The sequence below is a fragment of the Haliotis rubra genome, unplaced genomic scaffold, assembly GCF_003918875.1.
Source record: "Haliotis rubra isolate DU_JTF1 unplaced genomic scaffold, ASM391887v1 Scf15, whole genome shotgun sequence".
Lineage (NCBI taxonomy): Eukaryota > Metazoa > Mollusca > Gastropoda > Lepetellida > Haliotidae > Haliotis > Haliotis rubra.
The window spans coordinates 2915197-2937871 of NW_025765447.1; the positions used below are offsets into that span (position 1 = coordinate 2915197).

At 41.1% G+C, this 22675-nt stretch overlaps 1 protein-coding gene across 1 annotated transcript in view; it reads left to right on the plus strand.

The window, feature by feature from the left end:
* The first annotated feature begins 2926 nt into the window (after window positions 1-2926).
* The window catches only part of LOC124270193, a 36701-nt gene continuing 16952 nt past the window's right edge, over window positions 2927-22675 (plus strand). The window contains exon 1 of the mRNA XM_046705227.1: window positions 2927-3153. The gene's annotated coding sequence lies outside the window, so the exon portion shown is untranslated. The remainder of the gene's footprint in view (window positions 3154-22675) is intronic.

The following is a 22675-nucleotide window of genomic DNA, read 5'->3' on the forward strand; positions in this document are numbered from 1 at the left end:
GGGCGACATGTATATGAATGGATGACTGAAATTCAGTGATGACACCAGGTGTTTGCGAAACGGACATACATGTAAATGAATGTTTTCGTTTGTTAAACCAATAAAGATTAACTTAAAGATGCTTTGTTAGAAACTTTTATCGTCGTTTTAGGGGATGTTACATGTTCTCAAAATTTTGGAGAGGTAATAGAATGGAAAATGTATGTAAAATTGTATACTCACCTGGCAACGAAGTCACACACTACTAGGAGCATAGCTCACACACTACTAGGAGCATAGCACACACGCACACGCACGCACGCACGCACACACTACTAGGAGCTTAGCTCACACACACGCGCACACGCACACACACTACTTAGAGCATAGCTCACACACACGCACATACACACACACTACTTAGAGCATAGCTCACACACACTCGCACACACACACACTACTAGGAGCATAGCTCACACACTACTAGGAGCATAGCTTACACACACGTATACACACACACTACTAGGAGCATAGCTTACACACACGGACACACACACACTACTAGGAGCATAGCTCACACACACGCACGCACACACTACTAGGAGCATAGCTTACACACACGGACACACACACACTACTAGGAGCATAGCTCTCACACACTCACGCACACACTACTAGGAGCATAGCTTACACACACGGACACACACACACTACTAGGAGCATAGCTCAAACGCGCGCGCGCGCACGTGCGCACACACACACGCACACACACTAGTCTATCGGGGCGGTGGGGTAGCCCAGTGATTAAAGCGTTGGCTCGTCACGCCGAAGACCGAATCCCCACATGGGCACAATGTATGAAGCCCTTTTCTGGTTTCCCCTGCCGTGATGTTGCTGGAATATTGCTAAAAGCGGAGTAAAACCAAAATTCAGTCAGTCACTAGTCTATCCCACCGCCCTTGTCGAAGAAAACCACAATAGGTTCGAATGTGTTGGTTTCAAGTGGTTCCTCGTTGTAGAGCTAGGGCCACCCTTAAAGGAGCTGAATGGAATAAAATGTGCATTTATCTGTCAACAGTTTAAACCACTGCCACATAGTTGAGGGGTTCCTGTTCGCCACAGCTGTTAGGAATGGGAGATTCAAAATAATTCGACCATTAACTTACCAATTCCGGCAGTTATCGTAAAGGGACAGTACGAATAAACGTTTCAGCCCAACGGAAACTCCGTGCTACAGAGCTGAATGTTTGACAGGTTAAACATCGAAACTCCGTGCCACAGAGCTGAATGTTCGACAGTTGAAACACGGAAACTCCGTGCCACAGAGCTGAATGTTTAAAAGTTGAGACTCGGAAACACCGAGCCACAGAGCTGAATGTTTGACAGTTGAAACACGGAAACACCGAGCCACAGAGCTGAATGTTTGACAGTTGAAACACGGAAACTCCGTGCCACAGAGCTGAATGTTTAAAAGTTGAGACTCGGAAACTCCGAGCCACAGAGCTGAATGTTTGACAGTTGAAACACGGAAACTCCGTGCACAGAGCGACTGAAACTCCCGTGCCACAGAGCTGAATGTTTGACAGTTGAAACACACGGAAACTGAATGTTTGACAGTTGAAACACGGAAACTCAGTCCAGTGCCATAGAGCTGAATGTTTAAAAGTTGAGACTCGGAAACACCGAGCCACAGAGCTGAATGTTTAAAAGTTGAAACACGGAAACTCCGTGCCACAGAGCTGAATGTTTGACAGTTGAAACACGGAAACTCCGTGCCACAGAGCTGAATGTTTGACAGTTGAGACACGGAAACACCGTGCCACAGAGCTGAATGTTTAAAAGTTGAGACACGGAAACCCAGCTGCCACAGAGCTGAATGTTTGACAGTTGAAATACGGAAACTCCGTGCCACAGAGCTGAATGTTTGACAGTTGAAATACGGAAACTCCGTGCCACAGAGCTGAATGTTTAAAAGTTGAGACTCGGAAACACCGAGCCACAGAGCTAAATGTTTGACAGTTGAAACACGGAAACTACGTGCTACAGAGCTGAATGTTTGACAGTTGAAACACGGAAACTCCGTGCTACAGAGCTGAATGTTTAAAAGTTGAGACTCGGAAACTCCGTGCCACAGAGCTGAATGTTTGACAGTTGAAACACGGAAACTCCGTGCTACAGAGCTGAATGTTTGACAGTTGAAACACGGAAACTCCGTGCCACAGAGCTGAATGTTTAAAGTTGAGACTCGGAAACACCGAGCCACAGAGCTGAATGTTTGACAGTTGAAACACGGAAACTCCGTGCCACAGAGCTGAATGTTTAAAAGTTGAGACTCGGAAACACCGAGCCACAGAGCTGAATGTTTGACAGTTGAAACACGGAAACTCCGTGCTACAGAGCTGAATGTTTGACAGTTGAAACACGGAAACTCCGTGCCACAGAGCTGAATGTTTAAAAGTTGAGACTCGGAAACACCGAGCCACAGAGCTGAATGTTTGACAGTTGAAACACGGAAACTCCGTGCCACAGAGCTGAATGTTTGACAGTTGAAACACGGAAACTCCGTGCCACAGAGCTGAATGTTTGACAGTTGAGACACGGTAACACCGTGCCACAGAGCTGAATGTTTGACACCATTGGTATTTAGAATCATCGTTGCTGTAACACTGACAGCTGATCCGCGTACCCGTCGTATCGCTGAATAAGTCACAAAGACTTTACACATAAACCACTTTTAATTGACCCATACACACGTGCATTCACCATGTTCGAACACAAGACAACACAATTGGTCCAGTTAAATGGAGCCCCACCGCATACACGAATGAGCACAGCGGATAGTAGGCAAGTTAATATGTTCACATAACGGCACTTCGACCTAACATTCAGGGTGTTGCCAAATAAGGCAGAGAGGTTCGTCGTATTATGTGCCGCTAGCCGAATCAATAGGCTATATTTATAAACACTCGCTGAAGTTGCGCGAAGTGTCGTCACTAATCTCCGTGGCGCGCTGTGGGTAGGACGGATTGACAAGGGTGTGTAGCCCGTGGGTGAGGTACGCGTGAACCGGAGTAATGTGAGCTATGAAGGTCCTCCCTTCACCCCTCTTGTACTTCCTCCTGGGGGGTGACACTACCCCTGATTCTTGGACTTCACTGTGAGTTGGATTGTGAGGTAAGTTCACATGCTATGACACTTTAGGTGTGTCAAGTTCTAATCACGAAGAATACCGCGGCGTAAGAGCTAATCTTCAGCTATAGAAATGTCGTGTTGACTGGACTAGTTTCTGTTCTGTATGTGCATGTCCGAAGTGGTTGCGCGGAATGTAATATCACCTCTATCTTGAACAAACTCCCAAGTTGTAATAAAAATGATAGTAATAGCAGTATTCGTAGTAGAAGCTGTAAGTAGTGGTAGTAGCAGTAGCTGATGTCGTCGTCGTTGTCGTAGTAGTAGTAGTAGCAGTAGTAATAGTAGCAGCAGTAGCAGTAGCAGTATCAGTAGTAATTGTAGCAGCAGCAGGAGCAGTAGTAGTAGTGGTGGTGGTAGTAGTAGTAGTAGTAGTAGTAGTAAGTAGTGGTAGTAGTAGTCTACGTCGCCGTCATACCAGTAGTAGGAGTTGTAGTCGTAGTAGTAGCAGCAGCAGCAGCAGTAGTAGTAGTAGTAATAGTGGTGGTGGTAGTAGTAGTAGTAGTAGTAAGTAGTGGTAGTAGTAGTCGCCGTCATAGTAGCAGTAGTAGTAGTAGTGGTGGTGGTGGTGGTAATAGTGGTAGTTGTAGTAGTAGTAGTAAATAGTACTAGTCGGCGTTGTCGTCATAGCTGTAGTAAAAGTAGTAGTATCAGGAGCAGTAGTAGTAGTAGTAGTAGTAGTAGTAATAGTAGCAGTAGTAGTAATAGTAGCAGTAGTAGTAGTAGTAGTAGTAACAGCAGTAGTAGTAGTAATAGTAGCAGTAGTAGTAGTAGTAGTAGTAGTAGTAGTAGTAATAGTAGCAGTAGTAGTGGTGGTGGTGGTGGTGGAATTGGGTTTAACGTCGTGCTTGAGGATATTTCTCTCATATGACGACGTGCATGCGTGGATATGTGTATGTGCGGCTGCTTGTACTAGCCCAGACTGAAGCTGGTTTTATAGTGCTAGCCCACTGAGATACCATGCCGCAGTGAAGCATGAATACCCCACTCAGACACATTATACTGACTCCGAACCGACCAGTCCTTGTTGTATCCGATAATGCCGAGCGCTAGGCAGGGACCAACAAGTACCATATTTTAACGTCTTTTGGTATGACGCGGTCGGGGATCGAACCCGCGACCTTCCGCACTCCGGGCGGACGCTCTAACCACTACACCACGGAGGCGGTCCGTAGTAGTAGTAGTAGTAGTAGTAGTAGTAGTAGTAGTAGTAGTAGTAGTAGTAGTAGTAGTAGTAGTAGTAGTAGTAGTAGTAATAACAATAACACCGCAAAACAAACATTAATGTTTATTGTTATTTTATCTAGTTGTCATTATGCCGTTACCAGTGTTGCTACTGTATATTTCATTATTAGCATCGTCATTTTTATCTTTTCACTCATTGATATCGTTATTGTTTCTGTGATCTTTTCATCACCATCGTGGTTATCTCGAGATGATGTTGTACTTAACAATGGCAGTGTAACCTTGTTAGTTCCCAACCTGGTTAATCCGGACGGATTGTTTTGCGTAAGAGTGTGTTTAGACGTGTACGTTCTCGTATTTTTACATTAACAACACCCGCTCCCATCATCGTTAATCCGGATACCTGCTAATCCGGACGGAATCCGCCCACATTAACGAGGTTATTCCTGTATTCACTGTGCATGTCAGGTTATGTGACATTCTCACTGCTCACTGATTAAACTGTTCTAATATACTGAACCACAAAAGAAATGTCGCACTGATAGCGGTTTCTTAAGGCACACACTTTTATTCACTCTAATGAACAATCAAAACGGAGGATTGAGTTCAAACTTGACAATTATGGTTAACATATTTTCGGGATTCACTTTAGAGTTCACACAAGCAAATCACCAAAACTGGTACCATTAAGATACCCCCGAGTCAGTATTGTGTGTGGCCTCCATGGGCATCGATGAAAGCGTTGCATCGTCTGTACATGGAATGAATTAGCCGGTTGATGAAGGCCATAGGCACTTAGGGTCCATACTCTGTGAAATGCCTGATCGAGTCCAGCAGCAGTTGTCGGCCTAGGGTGGCGGTCATTCAGTTTTCTTTGAATCTCGTTTCGGTAGATTGTCCTAACATGAACATTGGCAGTCTGGCCAACTTGCAATCGTCCGAAGACTTGGTTCCTCTGATTTCTCGTAATTCGTGCCTTGACGATTGTGTCAAAACAAAAATGATTTCGGGCGAGTTTGGGACTCGCTTTCAGTGGTAGGGTTGTCACGATCTGCACGTGCATTTTCATTTTCACGAATATCATACGGAACCGTTTATCACGTCTGCCTTTTTAGGTGCGTGTGTTCGAAATGCTATTTTATCAGAAAACACACTGACGTTGGTAATAACTGTCAATTTGGATTCAAAAACATGTTAACAAAACGATACGATCATAATAAAAACACAATTTTGTAAAAACAAAATCTTGCATTTGGTTTTGAAAAGCGACGTTTCTTTTGTGGTTCAGTATATATTAAACCAATATTTGTAGGTATAAATACTTTCCATATCCACACGCACATTTGTACTCCTGCAGTTTTAATGAACCGGTTACCAACATTTGACTTATTCAACCCGAAAGTTCGTGATCTGGTTGGTCATTTATCAGGACTCAGATATATGTCAGTGTGTGTCACGTCTCTTGGTTCTGAGACATATTTCTTTACGAAAGCCAAGGCTTTACTAGCCAGGATTCACATCGGTTGTCGGTACGGTGGGGTAGCCTAGTGGTTAAAGCGTTCGCTCGTCTCGCCGAAGACAAGGGTTCGATTCCCAACATGTGTGCAATGTGTGAAGCCCATTCCTGGCGTCCCCCGTCGTGTTATTGCTGGAATAGAAAACGGCGTAGAACCCAACTCACTCACTCACATTGGAGTTTATTTTTTCGCCGCCTTTCGCAAATTCCAGCAATATCACGGCTGGGGACACCAGAAATGGGCTTCACACATTGTTCCCATGTGGGGAATCGGCTGTCACGAAGACTCCAGACTTGTAACAGTTGCTCAACCACTGACAAGCCTAACGCTTTAATTCTTAATACCTAATGCAAACATCCTCTGTTTAAACTGAACAAAATGAAAAAAACATTCGGCACTGAATCGGAGATAAACTAGACTTGCTTTATGAAGGGCAGTATGAATACAGTAAGGGCTGGGCAGAAGGTGAATATTGTCCAAGGACAGTGAAAGCGGTGGGGAAGCCTAGTGGTTAAAGCGTTCGCTTGTCATGCCGAAGACTAGGGTTCGATTCTCCACATGGATACATTGTGTGAAGACCATTTCTGGTGTACTCACTCACTCGTGACAACCAGTGTGAGTGAGTGGGTTGGGTTTTACATCGCTTACTCACTCACTCACTCACTCACTCAAAGGACAGTAAGGCAGACTGTTCCCCTAAAGTAATAGCGCCAACGTTTTATTTGGAAAGGGGATTGTGTCTTTATTATTTTTTAAAGAGAGCCCTGAGTGAAGTGGAAGTTTAAATATCACCACTGCTTTATTTGCTATAAAGATAACGGGTAAAGTATGCAGCGTTGTGCTCGGTATACCCGTACAATGGAGCCAGTCTGAATAGGACCGATACAAATATTGGCTGTAAGGGCGTAATTCAAAGGGTTTCTTCCTGTGTCACTCAACGACGCCCTTAGTATTCAACATACACTGGCTAAAATATAAAGGAAATGAAAGGTTTCTTTCATATGTTGCCTTTGTCGTATACCATAGACATGTATATGTATATACTCACACATACAAACATGTATGTGTTTGAATGACAGAACTGACCGAACTGCCACTATGCCGTACACCTTTTGCCGGCGTCAGCATTTGGGACAGCACAGCACAGCATAACCCAACACAGCACAGAACAGCACAGCACAGCGAAGCACAGCAAAGCGAAGCACAGCAAAGCGAAGCACAGCAAAGCAAAGCATGGCATGGCATATATCGCTGCAGTAAGACTGTACATTATTACGTACACCATACATACAACGTCTGTGTGTTGCATAATCTGTGTAGCTGTGTAGGTCGATGCTCATGACATCAATCACTAGATTGTCTGGTCTGAATATTGAGTGCGGCGTCAAACAATACGCGAACGAACTTCCTTGTCGACAGTCGCTGTGGGGCAGCTGCCTGTCTGGGGAGCGGAGTCTCTGTGGTTCACTGTCACATCATAACAATACGTGTTAAATGAAGCTACTTGTTGTTACCCTGTCTGGTGTTTGACAATAAGGGGATATAACAAGGCCTGGTCGGCTCAGTCAGTATACTGTGTCTGAGCGAAAAAGACATTGTGGTATGGCATGTCAATAGGTTAGAACCATAAACCCCGTACTAGTCCAGACTGGTAGACACGCAGACGCACAGACGCACGTGTATTAACCTGAACGCTGGGTTAAATACCCTTTCACCACGCCCTACTTCACGGTTTATAGTCTTTTATTCATACAGTGACGCTAACGTTATTTACTCCGCCCGATCCTACGGGTCATATATACCATTGATTCAATGATTGTAAGCAGCACACAATATCGTCGGCCATGACTTTATTGGCGGACACCGGTTAGATGTTTTTGCGTCGTCGGGGTGACTGGTCGTGGAGGACAGCAACGTTCAATACCTGACCTCATTAGTCAACCATGCATGTAGACACAAAGGTTTATACGCCACCCAGAACTGAATACATCGCAAACCTAGGACGAGAGTTACGTTTACAGAACTCATATATAGATCTGCCGCTGTGTCCATACGAAGGTGGCTGAAATGGTTTTCAGCCAAATTATGATCGACTGGATGGATGAAGTGCTTTCTGAATATTTTTTAATATCAGTTTTTTATGAGGTCCTAAAACCACTTCTGGGGCGTCTTGATCACGTTGGTGTACATGACTTCCTCCTGGTGGTATAAAACATCAACAGCAGAAACGACGTCATCATTTTTAAATAATTATTTCCAGAAAGTTCCTTCTTCGGGTTTCTCAAAAGGTGGAATGTGACTTTGCCATACTATTTTGAATATGGAAGATATGAAATGATATGATATGAAACGGGTTCAAAGATATAGTCACAGGTACGTTGCCCTGGCGGAACAACTCGCTTATAGGGAGTTTTCCATGACCATCATCTTCTATATTCACACACAGTTACATGAACAGCTGTAAAATAGCACGACATTTAGGAGATAAACCTACTGTGTTGGAAAATCAGAGATATATAACGAAATTATAATAGCTCTAAATTAACAATTTAGAGCTATTATAATTTCGTTATATACCTCTGATTTTCCAACACAGTAGGTTTATCTCCATTCTACCATGACAATTTTATGAACAATTTCAGGTGGAGCTTTTTCTTTGGTTACGAGTCAATCAATACGTGAAGCGGCCTCGCATTCCAATCTCAAGTGGCATCGCCCGAAACGGGTTGATTGGTGGCAAACCGTCAATGACTAACAAACTCCAGATTCAGTAATAACAAATCACGTTTTGTTTTTTCAATGCATCAATCACCAATCATTAACTGATAAGTTGGAAAACATATATCAAATAAGTTTTAAAAGCTTGGTTCACATTTGAAAATTCCACCGTAGACCCTTTCCCCACCAGAATAATGGCAGCAACCTCATGGCCTTGACCTTTTCTCGGAAGTCATTGTTTACATTTACGTGCAAATTTGGAAAGATGCGACAGGAGAGCCCCTGACAGTTTGCGCAAGGTTAACCTGATTGTATGACTGAAATAGTCTTTGATATCTAATTACTGGTACTGGTACAAAATTTAAGAATAGAGGCGCTTTTGCTGTAACGAGAAGTCCGTGTTGTACGTTATTTAGATACTGTTGAATTTTGCGCCGTGTCAACTTGACGATTTCACGCACCTCTACGTCGGCGTGCGACAGCTGTGGTGACTCTTACACACTCATGTGTGTACTTTGTGCTCAAATTCGATTCTACGGATATTATTTTCTACATTTTGGAAAGTGTTTTGTGACCTAGTGGCTTCAAAGTGTGGTGAATTCAAATTGAATCGTATTCGCTGGCATGTTCGCGAGTCTGTTGACAAAGACTCTTTGAAAGAGCCAGATTTGTGGTGATATTTCCGAAAGGATGGATCAGGACATGAGGGTGTACCTCTGGCATAAACACGGTAAGGTAATTAATTATACTTTAATAGACTACTTTAGATCAAGCAGTGTAATGGATAAGAGGGATCATGAGTAAGCTAAATAACTTTTTCAACGATATTATACTTTTAGAAAAAAAATATGTTGGGCTTAACAGAACAGTTTGCAGATTCTGTAATTGTGTTTTACTACCGCTAAATTTGAAACAGTACAAATTTCAAAATATCATTTTGTTTGAATTGATAACCCAACTGTTTATTTATGTGGACGGAAGGCATTAAAATGTCTTCGGCGTTCGATGTTAATTCATCCTCCGTTACCGGATCAAGATCAGTGGCGATATCGTTGACGAAAGCTGATAATAAATTTAACACGGAAAGGAAATTATGCAGCAGTCTATTGCTGGATCTATTCTGACATAACATAGAATCAACGTAAACATATTTGTTTTGCTGAATTTTTATTCGGAAAGCAGACGATGTTTTTATCTTGTTCGACTGAATATTTGTTTCAATGCTTTCGAACTACTTTTGTATGTATAAACACCTATTGCTGTGATTTACGCAAGTAGTGAGTCGAGCCCGTCATCGCTAAATCCATCTTAAAAGACATATGTGTAATTTCCGACAGCAAAATCGCCGTAATTTATCGATGCATCGGTAGGTTGTTTGGTGTCCGCCATGATGGTGGGCAGACAAAAATAGTGCATTACCGTAAACCATGTATGATTGCGCACGGAAAATCAGAGACCTGTATAACGTGATTATATACCTCTGAATGACTTTAATTAACCAATCACAATGGAGTGTTTACTGAAGTTATGGTAGAATGTCCGTTAGTTGTCTCACCTATCGGGAGCAGTTCACGGTAGGATTCCTTTGGAATCCCAGAATCCCCTGGCCGTCTTGTGGAACTCCTTTTCAAATGGCTCACCAAGGCAGCTTGGTCTACTTTGACAGAGTTCACATCATACTGAATGAGTGAATTTAGTTTTATAGCTTTTAGCAATATTCCAGCAAGATTACGACAGGGGAAAGCAACAATAGGCTTCACACCTTATGCCCAAGTGGGGAATCGAACCCAGGTCTTCGGCGTGACTAGGCTCCCCACCGCCCCTATTTGCTACGTGACCTCTGGAGATTCGACCATCCATCAGCATGTATTGTGTCTACATGGTGATGACAGTTGTATGTCGTCCTGAACGTAGATCGTCTCAAATGACCTCTGCCCACCGCCTACCAGTGGTACAGGAAGGGGTTTACCCATAGGTGACACCGTGCCCCTCTGATTTGTTGTTGGGGTTGGCTCTTTCACGTCAGCGTTGCAGCCGAGAGTATTTTTTTCATTTTCAGACTGCCTTGCCACTTTGATGGCTGGTTGTGTATTTGGTTAAACCTGTAGGCATCTGCAGGATTCTACTTACCGCGGTTTAAGGTGTATTTTCGCCTTTCGCTCTCGGTAGCATGTCACCAGGCTTGTCAAGTAACATAAGCCTACGTGGCGGTCGAGTCATGTAGGTGCAGACGTTATTTCATACACTGCATCCTCGATAATCTCCAGGACATACGTTCCACTGGAGATTTATCGGAACGTATACCTGGAGATTATTGAGGATGCATACACTGTGGTTGATGAAGAAGTTGATGTGTCACCTGATGAGGCGGCCATATTGGATTCAACATGGCGTTTCAATATGACGTTTTTGAATGGTTGACGTCTTGCCTACGCAACTGTTTTCGCTGAACCTAGCAGCTGGATTACTTTCAACATTTCTAGTGATCATCTTCCGACTTTCTAGATTGGTTTGATATCTAGATTGGTTGCAACCATCTTAGATTTGACTTTTGTTCTGAAGTTTCTCAAACAGTTTGCCATAAGTTGAGGCAAAGGTATTTGTATATCAGACTGTCTATCTCTTTATGCAGCTGTCTACGGAAGTCTTCTTGGGCGCTGTAATTCGCCTTGCAAAGAAACCTGTGATCGTGGGTTCGAACCCACCCCCTGATTGTGTTTCTGAAGTCTGCATCACTTCAGGTTTTTCCCCCGCATCAAGCCGACAGGTCGCACTAATGCGGACATACTGTTTAGTGCGGCGTTACACCAAACTCACAACAACAAAAATAATATTTACAACAGATACAAAAATGAAGTAAATATTTATGCTCCCCAGCTAACAATTTCACGTTGAGACAACGTTAATATGTGGACTCCCATTTACGTTGTCACAACGTTGTGACGTGACGTTTTGATGAATCATTTCCACGTCGTCACAATGTTTAAGTTATTTGATGTTAACGTATTTACGTTGTCTTCACGTTCTAGTTAAATTCATTCCCTTCCCCACAGAGGTTACTTGGCATATCTTCCTACGAACCTCAGTTCTAATACTGCCATTTTTCCCGGTTCTCGCAAAATCCCCTAGCGGCAAAATATCACAACACGAATTATCTCCCTTCTTTCTATCCAATCAGAACACGTGTCACATCGACTAAGATCCAACTTACTAATGCAAGCAAATATGGGGCCACAAATATCCCTCCTCTACCGGGGACTTGTTTTGATGTGACATATAAGAAATTTAATGGCTAGCTTGTACGTTGTCAACTAGGGCAATGGAGACGCCATTGATCCGCCATTACATGACTGAGTTCTGTCAAGAAGAAACGTTTGCGCATCGCGCATGGGAAGAGGTTCTAGTTTTCCCGAAGCCGACGGAACTTACCGAGGCCTTGCGAATGATCACTTTTGAAACAACTTCGCTGATTGCACAACTAAACCTGATTGCAACCAATCACGAATCCGGAACACTCGCATCATAAAAGGGCCGTACTAGAACAGAGGTTCGTAGGAAGATATGACAAGTAACCTCTGTGGGAAGATATGACAAGTAACCTCTGTGGGAAGATATGGCAAGTAACCTCTGTGGGAAGAGAAAGAGTTAACGTTAGTTGTTGAATAGTTTCCCCAGTAGTGAACAGTACATAAGAAACAAAACAGAAATGTTTATTCGTCAAATTCCATGTGTGTTTAGGCCGTGTGTTTTCTGAAGCTGTAGCTGAATAGTGAAGAAAGAATCTCAAAGTGAAAAGTTTTAAAGAAAACTAACATGACAACAAGTTATTGTGTAATAGTAGATACACAATGTTTTGACAACGTATATGTAACGTTGCGGTGACGTTGTGAAATAGCGTCATAACATGACGTCGTGACAACGTTGTGTCATGACGTTACATCTACAATCTTCCACAACGTTGCAAATAAGTTGTGTGTGAGCTGTGTACTTGTTTAACAAATATATCGAGTCTTACAGCTGTAGCTGAAAAATGAGCTCTCCTTGTAAAACAACCGACCGTACACAAAATATGAAAATGTAGGCCCCATTCACTGCAAAGTTTGCGTGCACGAGGCAGGCGTGACGTAAAGGCTTCATATCGTCGTTATATCATCTTTGGTACAAACCTGTAGCATGCAATATACACATTATTTACTGTGCCCTTTTACAAAATATGCAATGAACTGTGCACAGTCTATCTCACAGATGGTGAAACCCTAGAGCGGAAACAGTCACCTGAAGCCCTTGTATTGAAAGGTTTATGCTGTCAATTGCACAACAGGGGCGGTGGGGTAGCCTGGTGGTTAAACATTCGCTCGTCACGCCGAAGACCCGGGTTCGATTCCCCACATGGGTACAATGTGTGAAGCCTATTTCTGGTATCCCCCGTCGTGATATTGCTGGAATATTGCTAAAAGCGGCGTTAAACCATACCCACTCACTCACTCACTCAGTTGCACAATATATCAGTTATCTACAACTGGAAAAATACAGGGAAGCTTTATGGTGCCACTTTGGTAGCATCATTTTTTCTTGAAATTTTCCTGATAATTTCGAAATTTGGAAAATTAATTACATTGGTCCAAGTTAATTAAAAAGTTATCGATATTTCGGTATTTTCACGTTATTTTGATTATTTTCTCATTATTTAAGATATTTTGTTCCCGAAATTCCGAGTGTCTTTTCGTTTCTTTAATTATTTTCTCGTTATTTCAATTATTTTCATGATATTTGAAGTTTTTGTAAAAAATATAAATTGTTCTTCAAATTCGATATTCAATACAAAAGCAACCTTAAAAGCAACCTGCTCCGCGCCCACAACCCTTTTATTGCGCTGTGTCTAACCCGCTCCGTACAAATGAAAGGGACATATATGTACGAGGGTTGATCAAAACTCTTTGAGCTTAAAACATTTCTGATGTGTTTAGTGCTGAGTCCCATGGGGTACTCGTAGTGCTGCCAATCGCTCTTCAATGTGCTTCGCCGGGTGGTCTTCGAGGACCAAAAACATTATAACTGCTCTGTACTCGAGCTTATCCATTTCTGTCGTTTCAATAGGGGTACGTTTGATTAGATGTCACGTGACCGGAAACTAGCGACATGTACATGTCAATATTACGTTTATGAGAATGATATAAACCATTCTTCAATACCATACAGTTATTTATATCATGCACATATCAGAAGTATTTGAGGCTCAAAACCTTTTTTTGATAACCCCTCGTTCTTTGAACCGTCAGTCCATTGCGACAATATCGAGTTGACAGTGGTTGTCAAGGGTTGAACTGACCCAGGAAGTGTGCACTTTCAATATGTGTTACATATGTGTCACCTCTGAGAAACGCACGTGTTGCCAAGGGAGACTAGATACAGTTCATACATCCTTAATCCTGGGTTTAGTATTGCTGGGGCACATGCAATTTTGTACGGTAAACATTGCTCCTAAACGCCGCAGGTAACGACATTTCACGTATACAAATGCGGCTGATAAATGACCAGATAATACTCGAGAAGATCCAGGTCAGAACTGATCTTCAACAACACATGTTTGTTGTAAGAGGCGACTAAAGGGATCGGGTTGTCAGGCTCGCTGACTTGTTGATACATGTCATCGTATCTCAGTGGCGTACATCGAAGCTCATGCTGTTAAATCACTAGATTGTCTGGTCCAGACTCGATTATTTACAGACCGCTGCCATGTTACTGGAATATTTCTGTGTGCGACATAACCAATAAACCAACAACAAACCAGATAAACGAGTGGTTGATGTTATGAACAGCGCCCCGTGACGTCAACATACGAAATCAACCGTTTGAGCACCTAATACACCGTGTTGCCCCTTATGAACAGAATAGGAAATGGTCTAACCCGTATTCCCACTGTGGAATTCACTTCTTTGAAGAAACGCCGTTACTTAGCAACTTGCTCGTCTTGGCGTTTCAACCATTAAAAGTCCATTTTTGACTGAATCTCTCCATATTTTGGTTCTGATCATATACCCGTGAAGATCCGGGTTAGAATTAGTCTTCAGTAATCCATGATTGTCGTAAGTGTCGACTAATGTGTTCGGGTGGTTGCTCACACATGTCATCGTATGTCAGTCAGTTGCGTACATCGATGCTCATGCTGTTGATCACTAGATTGTATGGTCCAGACTCGATTATTTACAGACAGTCGTCATATAGCTGGAATATTGCTGAGTGAGGCATTAAACAAACAAACAAACAAACAAATCAGCTCATTTACATGTTGTAATCCGGCACTTCTACAGTAAACAAACACCACGCAGTAGTCGTCTCACACAATTATCTGCTAATCAGCACATGTACACAACGGGGTTGGTCGATCATGTGCAGGATTCAGGTAGAAATGTCGTCTTGGGAAAACCCGTCTTCAGTGCTAAACAAATACTCCACGCTCTACTAGCAATGTACAATAGTGGTGAAATTAGACTAGACGACTGTGTCGTGGTTCAAACTTGCTGCGATCTCTGTCATTGTACTGGAAATGTCCCATCACACACTCCTGTGGGAAAGTACAAACTGTAAGGTACAAACAGCGAATCAACCATTTGATACCGGATAGTCATGCATAGCTTGCTTCGTCCGCTCAGTGCGATAGTGCTATTCAAATACAAATAAACATATTGACATTGTGTGGGTCTTCCACTGGGGTTACATAACAGACCTATTCTGTATCGGTAAATTGAACCTGAAAATGCACTGCAATGCCGGAACAGGTCACATACGGACTGTTAGAACCCTCATTAGGGTACATTGTTCTATTTACTAATTCTATTCATCTAAGTTGTTTGTATTATTAATGGGTGAAGTTGTTATTGAGTTGTGGTTCGACGGTTTAGTCAGTCACGCGTGGTGATTAGTGTAAGTCTTAGCTAGGCATATATACACAGATGTCGTTGGTCGTTTTCTTCAACATTGGGAGCATCACAGATAGTTCTGTGAGAATTTTCGTCCGATAATTGAATCCAGGGTCTACTCACGTCCTCAGTGATTCTTGTTTGAGAACATGTTTTCAGTCAGCGATTCAAGGCATACAGGGGCTAGCCTAGGAAGCCACGCGGAAGTTCGGGTTCTATTCCCGACATGGGTGCACAGTGTGAAGCTCACTTCTGATCTCACTCATAGGCGGATCCAGAGGGGGTGCAGGGTGCGCACCCCCACCCCTTGTGCTGAAAGTTTGTTAAATGACCATTGAAACTCAGGTGAAAATGAAGTGTGCACCCCCCCTTTCTCAAAAAGCTGTATCCGCCCCTGTCACTACCTCACTCACTGAGACATAGACATTATTCCTCTCAACAAAAAGAGCCAAACAATGGTGTGTTCCCACAACACATGTTTCAGACCATCACCATTTCCCATCAATTGTGTATTTTGTGTATGTCAAGCCTAACGACAGACGAACCGATTCTTGTTTCTAAAAATAATTCTCGTCACATATGCGACATTGTAACCACTAATCAAGGCTTATTTTGATTCTAAAGAGGGTTTTTCAGCTGTGTAATGGTACAAATCCGTCTGTTTTGTGGGTGCTAATTACATTCTAGCCGTTTCAACCTAGATACTGTATATTCAAACTCAACTGGGAAACTTCGTTTATCCGAATAACGCGATTCCCTGTTTAGTTGCACTAATTAGCATATGTCCGGATTAACGGGTGCTTTTTTACCATAAAACCTGGCAAACATTTATGCAAATGTATGCAAATTCACTTCCCTCAAAACACTGACAACAGTGCTGTTGGTAGTAACGACTATTGCAGCCTGTACCTCCTAACGACATGACAAAGCGATTGGGAGATTGGGCGATTAGGTGTATGTGAGTGTTTGTGTATGTCTGTCGTTCTATTGGTTAGGAGGCGGTGCGTTTTGGGGGATGTCATAGTATTTTTATGCGTTCTTTCACTATTGTACAGAAATAAATTATCCTGCTCGTATACTGGTCACATTTTTGGACAACATGATCTTGTAAATATTTTTCAGGACCCTCTCTGAAAAGACGAAATGCAAATTTTGTAGTCAGTTATATACAATGTCCGTTCACTCACAACCCTCCCTAAATACATGTATGTGTATTTGTATGCATTGTGAGAGTTATTGTATCGGATGATAAATAATAAAACAAAAACAACAACTAAAACATACAACAGAAAAACAAAACCGTAACGAAACAAAGCAAAAGAAACAATCCATCAAAACAAAACCCGACTATTATTAATGATTATCGATCCTGCATAGAATTTCAGTTCATGCGACTTAGTCTGTCTTATCTTGATACCGCGTGTGTTGCCGACGTGTAGTTTAGTTGTTATTCAGTAACCCTGTGACTGAACAAGATCACTGAACGCACATTCCGCACGTACGCAGGGAGCAAATGTCGTTCATAGAACATGCACACTGACTGCTTGCCAATATGTTTACACAATTTGCAGCCTCACTGCCTCACAGCACAGTTATGGGGCTAACTTGTTAAGCTGTAAATAGGTACCGATAAAGGTACGTTTAGAGTCGCTATGGTTTTACGCAGCTTGTAGCAAATGTGCGAATCGAACCCGGGGTTTCGGCCTGATGAGCAAACGTTTTAACCTCAAAGCTACCCGTCACCTTGTATGTGTAGACGTGTATATGCTTGAATATATCATTACACTTTGTTTTTATGCATCACAGTGTTGCCCCGCCGTGATATAGCTGGAATATTGCTAAAAGCGGCGTAAAACTAAACTCACTCACTCAGTCATAATGTGCTATGTTTAATTATATGTTTGGCTTGGTTTGCTTTGGTTTATGTATAATTACCTGTGGTCTGCAAAATGAGTGAGTGAGTTTAGTTTTATGTCGCTTTTAGCAATATTCCAGCAACATCACGGCGAGGGACACCAGAAATGGGCTTACCCATGTGGGGAATCGATCCCGGGTTTTCGGCATGACGAGTGAACGCTTTAACCATTAGGCTACCCAAACGCCTGTGTTCTGCAGAAACCATGGGATAACAGTTACATGGGTGGGATATTATATGGTAAAAACCTTTATAATACCAAATAGTTATTTTTATTTGAATAATATGATATACAGAGTGTGCAAGTCTAATAAGTGTAACCAAACCTCACTGCTGAAGTTATCAAGCGGCCATTTTGTATCTGACTTATTTAGACCTTGCTTATGTCGGGTTTCAAGGGAGATATAGTGTTTATGGTACGTAATAAACCACATTTTTTTTCTTTTGTTGTTAGACTCATGAAGAAGAAAATGTCTGTCAGTTTAATCAGCAATGCTCTGATGTCTTTGGGGTTTTAAAAAAAATATGCTTTCAATTCGAAGAATAGTCAAATATCCAAGGGAGACTTTTAATTAATGTCTAACAAATGTCAAATAACTTCATATATTACATTTCGTGGACATTGTGCTATATGCTGTTGAAATTCAATCAAAATAAAAATAACAACAGACCCAAATGATTTAAACACTTAATGGTAATAGTGTTTTTAAATGTGCAATATACCTGGATAGAATTTTCAAAGTGGATATATATTTTAGGTGATAATGTTTTACGTTACTGGTGCATATTGGGCCACATCAAATACTTCTTTGGAATCTATAGAAGTCGTTGTTTGAGAAGTTCTTCACACTTGAAAAGATAGTGAAAAACGTCGCCTTACAGCGGACATCTTGTGGAGTGTACAAACACGGTCTTCTCTCAGTAACCCTCGTCGAAGTTCATGTTTTAATTAATTGTCCGGTTTATAGTGATGAACGTTTTAGTCTTTTAAATACTTGTGATAGCCTATGTCAGAATTTTAGTAATCTTACTGATATACAAAAAACTGCTTTTATCCTGTCCAATAGCAATATCTGTTTTATAGCTGCCAAAACCTGCCATGTTATTTTAAAAAGGAGAAAATCCGTATTATACAACTTTTAATTATTGTTATTCATAATACATGTACATGCAATTTTTAAAGAATTTTAGTCTCTCATAATTCCGTATGGAATGGCCCTTATGTAAATATATGTTTAATTAGTTTGTATATATGTATAACAGGGGTGAGACTTTAATAAATAATCTGTCTGTCTGTCTGTCTGTCTGTCTGTCTGTCCAATGTTTAAGAATGGCGGGTGTACGGATTGTCAGTTAGGACGGCTAACGTATACAAGGAGTTTGTACCAAAATAACAAGAATTACAGTCAGTAACGTTTCTTGTATGTATCAAATGTTCTGTTTTATACTTGTGTTTCATATGCTTCTATAAATGGGTTGTTTTTAGTACAAGTTTAAAATTTATTTTAAAAAAGAGGAATATGTAAATTAGATATATTCACTAAACTCAAAATACCAAATAAAAAACATAAACAAATTCGAGAATGTACGGATTGCGTGATTTGGGTCTAAAATTATGGTTAATCAGACGACGTACAAACGTTTTAGATAAAATATATTAGTGTATTAAAATATTAAAACGCGACAAACCCTTTGAATAATCAGAAGAAACCTCTGCTAAAAGTCCACTGTGCAATATATATTCCGACTATATGATGATCGTGTGTTTACAGTCACTATCCAGTAATTATAATACAAGGTGTGTACAGACAACGGTGAATGTACCTTTTGAAAAACAAGGGTACATATGGTACAAAAAAAAAAGGGAATTGCATAAATTTTTCATTCAAGTGGCTTCCAACAGTATTTAAAGCTTTAATTGAGTTTTGACAAATTACATCAGCTATGTCAAATATGGATATGAAACAGACGAGGCATCATTAATGGTCCCTTCTATTTCTAGCTCATGTGGGTAAATCACTGAAGTGGTATTGGCCGTTAATGAGCGAGATAAGAAAATCAAATGTGAATGGAACGAATACAACGGAACATACAAAACTGGATGAAAACATGTATTACAAGTCAGTTAAAGCACCCATACTTATGTGTTCCAACTATGTCCAATATTGAAATACTTGATATTTATATATTATGATGACATACTTAATATAAAAACCTGCTTGTTCCTTGGGCAAATGAACGTGAATACAAATTAATACCCTTCCCATGAGGTCGGCCAGTCTGGAATTTTGAACACTGGCAGTCGTGGATATTTTCTTCTAAAATTTGAAAAAAAAACCCCAACATTTTAATCAGATAATGATTGCGAGCACCTGTGTTTGTTAACACTTGTAGTTTGTAGTTTCAAGAGGTGCGTGCTATACATCAGATGACTAGCGACGCGAGACAGACAGTAGAGATTAATAGGATGGAGGTTTGCACTTTAGATAACTTCTCGAACAGATAGCGGAACCGATTCTTTACTAGCGTGATAATAGTGCGTTTACCCCGGACGTCCTACTCTGTAGACAAGCAAATATGGACAAAAGAAACTGTACTGATTTTTTATGCAATAAAAAACCACCTAGCCTGTTGTTTGATTTGTTGTCTATTAATTCGTTCCTGCAACAATTTGTAACAGAATAATATAAACTGGGTGATTTTGCGTTCTTTGAAGGGCATTTTGAAATGATGACAAAGAGTCAAAGATTATTTGGATAGCAACTTTTTGTGGGTAATTTTGTGTGAAATTAATTGGTTCAATGAGGACAGGGAAAGAAGGAACCAGTCGTAACAAACCACTTGAAATTCTGTAAAGGTGGCCGGAAAAAGCAAAGTTCAAATATGATATGTTAAACATAACCTCCAGTAAGATTTTGCGATTACTTTAAATACTTTAAAAGTTTAACTTCATAGTTATTGCAACAACCGGGCTTTGACTGTGTTTCTCATCCGAGTGTGCAATACGTAAGTCCAAAGTACAGGAGTGCACGCACCTGTCATGTATCACTACTGTTGTACGAAGTCACGTAAAGCCTGTCTGACGACAGGGAGCTAGGTGGGAGCTGTGATTAAGGCTTGGTGTGTGTGTGTGTGTGTGTGTGTGTGTGTGTGTGTGTGTGTGTGTGTGTGTGTGTGTGTGTGTGTGTGTGTGTGTGTGTGTGTGTGTGTGTGTGTGTGTGTGTGTGTGTGTGTGTGTGTGTGTGTGTGTCACGTGTATCCAGAAGTTACCTGGCGAAAACTACTGCGTTGTAATGATAATAGCACATACTTGTGCTTGACGGCTTATCATATTGGAACAACGCACAGTTTACCTCTTTACGTCGTTAGCGTTCCAACAATGGGGGTGTGCATGTCGAACTGCAGATCCTCCATACCTCAGACCACCACTGTGGTTTCTGTGTTGTATCAGCCTATTTATGTTCTTGTGTTATCTTTTAGGGGCGTCTGTTATCAATTTCAAGGAATTATCAATCCATAATCGATTAAAACAGATTATAGTGGGACAATATTATGACTCTTCTCTTCATTATAAATGACTGTTCTGCTGAAGACTGAAATTCCAAACACGACTGTTTTATTTCAAATTAAACTTTCTGTTACGCCCCTGTACCATGACTTCCTTGACAAATTTCAAGATAACGCTATATATCAATGTGTCTACGTGAGGTGTTGCAGACAAGATCAGATCGAACCTGTAATGTAGGTGTCTCTGGAGATCTCGAGGGCCGTTGAAATCAGCTCTCTCCTAGTTGCTAGGTGGTATTTTGAGAACCTACTACAGTGGTTGGATAATAACAATGTTTTCACCAACAGTGTGACTCAACCTTTCAATCAGCGTTACTCAACCTTTCAAACCCTTAGTCCACTTACAAAAGTCTATAATATATATATTGAAAGGGTGCCCTGAGACTTTTTTCATTTTCACATATTCTTGCCACATATTCTAGACTTGGATGGGCTTTCTTGGATATAAATGTTTCAGGGTCTGTATGGCAGACTAATTGGAAGAGGTAAAGCTAAGATTCTCCTGTGAGATAATTATTCTCATGTCATGTAATGATTTTCTTTAATTAGTGTCTTTGATAGACGGTACTGATTTCAAGAAGAAACCACTATGTTGTTATAAAATGCATTGTGGAAACCAAGAAGTTAATGCATGGAAACCTGATTTGTTTTTCTGTGTTGAATGAAACCCAGCCTCTCCTACAAACGATCTGATACTGATACCGTAAGCATACCCTCCTCCTCTACTCTGACTCTCCGCGACCTCTTTCTTCTGATTTTCAGTGATCAGTTCATACAATCTATACAGACTGGTTCCAAAAACATTAGAACATAACAACAAATTCATTGTTTAGATTTGCAGTTATTCCCACGATTGCTTCAGATGTTTAAGGGATTCATTTCTACCTTATAGAAACACCGCAATTTTCTCTTACGCCCGATAAAATTGGCTTCGGAGGATGATCGAGACTGGTTGCTTTCAAGCGCATTTATATTCATCAATTAACCTTATGTACGCTTATGGCATAGAAAATGTATGCCATACGCCAATGACATGCAAATAGATATGCAAATTAGATAACCGGAAGTAGGAATGTTTCTGTAAGATTGTTTGCTTGTTTCTTTGTTTCTTTGTTTGTATGTTTAAAATACAACAACTACCATTTCCCAAAGGTTTGCATCATCTTGACTTACTGTACCTGCATATTTCTATACCTTCTCCTGGAAGTCACATCAAGGCGGAACAGCATTACCTTCTGTCGCGATATCAGGTTAAGTCGTAGGTTGACATCACTGGTGAAAGTCGTTGGTATCGACTTACGGTAATACGACTCTAGGCATATACAGGTCACATACTACCGATAGAAGTAACATCTATTTCACAAATTATTCGTTCAACAAACGCAAATTCGTTCCTGAAAAATATTTATAATTTGTTTTAGTGTATTATCAACGGAAATATGTTATCCATTTTTATCAGTAGGAGTGAGTGAGTTTAGTTTTACGCGGCTTTTAGCAATATTCCAGCAATTTCACGACGGGGGACACAACAATTGGGCTACACACATGTGGGGAGTCGAACCCGGGTCTTTGTCGTGATGAGTGAACGCTTTAACCACTAGGCTACCCCACTGTCCCTTTATTAGTAGGAAGACACAGGTGTTAACACATGTAAGCTTCACAATATACAGACACTGAAATCTTTA